At 35.3% G+C, this 4,799-nt stretch overlaps 1 non-coding gene across 1 annotated transcript; it reads right to left on the reverse strand.

Moving 5' to 3' along the window:
* Positions 1–3,956: 3,956 nt before the first annotated feature.
* Positions 3,957–4,063, reverse strand: LOC132651783 (U6 spliceosomal RNA). Its single transcript, XR_009589348.1, has one exon. It is a non-coding gene; the product is annotated as a U6 spliceosomal RNA (small nuclear RNA).
* Positions 4,064–4,799: the final 736 nt, after the last annotated feature.

Below are 4,799 nucleotides of genomic sequence, written 5' to 3' on the forward strand. Positions count from 1 at the left end.
TATTGGCCCTCTATGACAGAGTGGCATGTTCAAGGTACTTTCCAATCTGTAGCATTTGTTTTGTTTTGATGAGGGTGTCCTTTGCTTTACAGAAGCTTTCAGTTTCATAATGTCCCATTTATTGATACATACTCTCAGAGACTGTGCTGTTGGTGTTCTGTTCAGGAAGTTGTCTCCTGTACCAATGAGTTCTAGGGTCTTCCCCTCTTTTTCTTCTAACTATTTTAATGTGACTGGTTTCATGTTGAGGTCTTTGATCCATTTGGATTTTAGGTTTGTGCAGGATGATAAGTATGGATCTATTTGCATTTTTTTCTACATGTAGACATCCACTTAGACCAGCACCATATCTGAAGATGCTATCCTTTTTTCATTGTATGGTTTTGGCATCTGTGTCAAACCTCAGGTGTCTATAATTGTGGCGGTATATTTCTGTGTCTTCTGTTTGGTTCCATTGATCTACCCCTCTGTTTCTATACCAGTACCATGAAGTTATTATTAATGTTGCTCTATATTGCAGCTTGATCAGGGATGGAGATAACACCAATAGATGTTTTATTCTGTAGGTTTTTTTAACAATTCTGAGTTTCTTGTTATTCCATTTGAATTTAAGAACTTTTCTTTCAAGTTCTATAAATAATTGTGTTGTTAATTTGATGGGAATTGCCTTGAATGTGTAGACTGCTTTTGGTAAGATGACCAATTTTACTATGTTAATCCCGCCAAGCCATGAGCATGAGAGAACTTTCAAACTTCTGATATCGTCTTATAATTCTCACTTCAGAGACTTGAAATTTTTTCATACAAGTTTTTGACTTGCTTGTTCAGGATTATACCAAAGTACTTTATGTCATTTGTGGCTATTAGGGAGCATGTTCTTTCCCTAATTTCATTCTCAGCCCTTTTGTCTTTTATATACAGGAGGGCTACTGATTTTTTTTTAGTTAATTTTGTATCCAACTTCTTCGCTGAATGATTTTATCAGCTATAGGAATTCTCTGGTAGAAATTTGGAGGTCAATCATGTATACTATCATATCATATGCAAATAGTGGTAATTTGATCTCTTCCTTTCCAATATCTATTCCATTGATCTTCTTCAACAGTCCTATTGCTATAGCAAGAACTTCCAGCACTATGCTGAAGAGATATAGAGGGAGTGGAAGCCTTCCCTTGTCCCTAATTTCGGGGGATTGAAGTTTCTTTCCATTTACTTTGGTGTTGGCTATAGTCTTGCAGTATATTGCCTTTACTATGTTTAGATAAGTGCCTTGTATCCCTGATCTCTCCAATACTTTAAACATGAATGCAGGTTGGATTTTCTCAAATGCTTTTTCAGCATCTAAGGAGATAATCATGTGTTTTTATTTTTTTCTATCTCTTTGTTAATATGATGGATCACATTGATGGATTTCTGTATATTGAACCACCCCTGCATACCTGGAATGAAGCCTACTTGGTTATAGTGGATGATATTTTGATGTGTTCTTTTATTTGGTTTGCAAGTATTTTCTTGAGTATTTTTTGCATCAATATTCATGGGAGAGATAGGCCTGAAATTTTCTTTCTTAGTTAGGTCTTTGTGAGGCTTAGGTACCAAGGTGACTGTGGTTTCAGAGAATGAGTTTGGTATTGTTCCTTCTCCTTCTATTTTATGGAATATTTTGAAGAGAAATGGAGTTAGTTCTTCTTTAAAGGTCTGGTAAAATTCTGCACTGAAAACATTTGGACCTGGATTTTTTTGGATTAGAGACTTTCGGTGACCACTTCTATTTCCTTAGGGGTTATCGGACTCTCTAATTGATTTACCTGGTATTGATTTAGCTTTGGTAATTGGAACCAAAAAAGAAATTGTCCATTTCTTTTAGAGTTTCAAATTTTGTGTCATACAGACTTTTGAAGTAAGTCCTAATGATTGTTTGGTTTTCATCAGTGTCTGTACTTATGTCCCCTTTTCATTTCTGATTTTCTTGATTTTGATGGTCTCTCTTTGCCTTTTAGTTAGATTGGCTAAGGATTTGTATATCTTGTTGTTTTTCTAAAAAAAAAAAAATCAGGTCTTGGTTTCATTGATTCTTCAATTGTTTTATTTGTTTCTATTTGATTTATTTCAGCCCTGAGTTTGATTATTTCCAGCTGTTTACTCCTTTTTGGTGTGTCTGCTTCTTCTTTTTCTAGTGTTTTAGGTGAGCCATTAAGTTGCTTAAATGAGCTGTCTCGAGTTTCCTCTTGAAGGCACTTATTGTTATGAACTTTCTTCTTAGCACTTTTTTCATTGTGTCCCACAAGTTTGGGTATGTTTTGCCGTTATTTTCATTGAATTTTAGTAAGTCTTTAATTTCTTTATTTCTTCCCTGACCCAGCTGTCATTTAGTAGCAAGTTGTTCATTTTCCATGTGTGTATATGCTTTTTGCTATTTCTATTGTTGAGGTCTAGCTTTATTCTCTATAGATCAGATAGGATACAAGGGATTATTTCAAACTTTTTGTATCTGTTTAGGTTTGCTTTTTGACCAACTATATGGTCTATTTTGGAGAAGGTTCCATGAGGTGCTGAGAAGAAGGTAAATTCCTCTGTTTGGGTGTAACATTCGGTAAATGTCTATTTGATTCATGACCTGGTAGAGACAGTGTTTCTTTGTTTAATTTGTGTTTTCTTTACCTGTCCTTTGTTGAGAGTGGAGTGTTGAATTTTTCCTCTATTAATGTGTGGGGATCTATGTGTGGTTTAAGTTTTATCAATGTTTCTTTTACAAAAGTTGGTGCCCTTTTATTTGGGGGATAGATGTTCATGATTGTAATGTCTCCCTGGTGGAATTTTCCATTGATGAATATGAAGTGTCCTTCCCATCTCTTTTTGTCATATTTGGTTAAAGTCTATTTTATCAGATATTAGAATGGCTTCTCCTGCTTTGGACTTGGGTCCATTTGCTTGGAAAGGCATCTTCCACACCGTTACCCTCAGTTAATGTCTATCTTTGTGACTTAGGTATCTTTCTCATATGCAATAGATTGCTTGGTCTTGTTTACAGATCCATTCTGTTAGTTTGTGTATTTTTATTGGACAATTGAGTCCATTGATGTTGAGAGAGATTAATGACCAATGGCTGTTAGATCCTTTGATTTTGATGTTGGCTGTGGTCAAAAGTTTCTGTGCTTGGTTGCTTTTTGTTTTACTGTTTTAAGGTTAATTATTTCCTGTGTTTTCTTGAAAGTAGCTAGTTTTCTTGGGTTGTATTTTTCCTTTTAGTGTCTTCTGTAATGCTGGATTTGTGTGTAGATATTGTTGAAATTTGTTTCTGTCACTGAATATCTTGCTTTTTCTGACTATGAGGACTGAGAGTTTTCCTGGGTATAGTAGCCTTGGCTGACATCTCTGTTATGTTTGGGACTACATGATATTTTTTCCAGGACCTTCTGGCTTTCATAGACTCTGTTTAGAAGTCAGGTGTAATTCTGATGTGTTTGGCATTATATGTTACTTAGCTTTTTCCCCTTGCAGCTTTTAGTATTTTGTTGTTGTTGTTCTGTATATTTAATGTTTTGATTATTATGTGGCAGTAGGATTTTCTTTTCCGGTCTAATTTATTGGGTGTTCTGCAGGCCTCTTGTATTCTTATTGGACTCTCCTTTAAGTTGGATAAATCTTCTTCAATGATTTTGTTGATAACATTTTCTGGGCCTTGGAGGAAGGAATCTTCTTTTTCCTCTATTCCTATTATTCTTCGGTTTTGTCTTTTTATGTTGTTGTGAATTTCTTGGATGGTCTGTGTCAGGTATTTTTTTATTTAATATTTTCTTTGACATCGATTTCTTCCATTCTATCTTTCACACCTGATGTTCTTCCTTCCATCTCTTGTAGCCTATTGCTTACGCTTACCTTTGTAGTTCCTATTTTCTTCCCTAAGTAATTTCTCTCCACAATTTCCTCTATTTGTGTTTTCTTTAATTTCTGCAAAAAATATGGAATGATTCAGGAATTCACATGTCATTCTTGTGCATGGGCCATGCTAATCTTCTCTGTATCATTCCAATTTTAGTATATATGCTGCTGAAGTGAGCAACACATATTTCATACAAGTGGTCATTAATAAAATCACATTTCCTTTACTTGTGAATTTCACATTAACAGAGATTCCATTATTATTTGTCAAATGCACAGATATGTCCTAGTCAGTGAAATATTTTCTGTGAAAATGCTCCCTGACCAAGGCAAATCTTTGAATCAAAAGCATTTAATTAGGAACTTGCTTATATTGTTACAAGGACCATCAGGATGTCATGTCCACAAGCAATCATCATGTAGTCCTTCACTAAAACTGATAAATTTTCATACTGTACCAGAAGTGGCAGGCAGAGAGAGGGATACTGAAAGACACAGAGAGAGGTAGAGAGACAGATTCAGAAATAGAGATCAAGACCAATAGAAACAAAGAAATAAAATGACAAGGACTGAGCGACAGAGAATCTATTCTGTCTGGTCACTTTCATTGGCCTATCAACCTCAAAGTGCACCCTCTTTTACTATTAATCCAAAAGGAATTATATATTTTAATATTTTTATTTTATTTTTATTAAATACATTTATTCACTTTGTATTACCCATTGCCACCTGTTCCCTCCCAATCCCACCTTCACTCCCCCTTCTCCACCCTTGCCCCTCCCCAAGTCCACTGATAGGGGAGTTCTTGCTCTCCATCCTTCTGAACCTAGTCTATCAGATATTATCAGGGGTGGCTACATTGTCTTCCTTTGTGGCATGTTAATGCTGCTACCTCAACAGGGTAAAGTTTTTAAAGA

The sequence above is a fragment of the Meriones unguiculatus genome, assembly GCF_030254825.1.
Source record: "Meriones unguiculatus strain TT.TT164.6M chromosome Y unlocalized genomic scaffold, Bangor_MerUng_6.1 ChrY_unordered_Scaffold_25, whole genome shotgun sequence".
In the NCBI taxonomy this organism is placed as follows: domain Eukaryota; kingdom Metazoa; phylum Chordata; class Mammalia; order Rodentia; family Muridae; genus Meriones; species Meriones unguiculatus.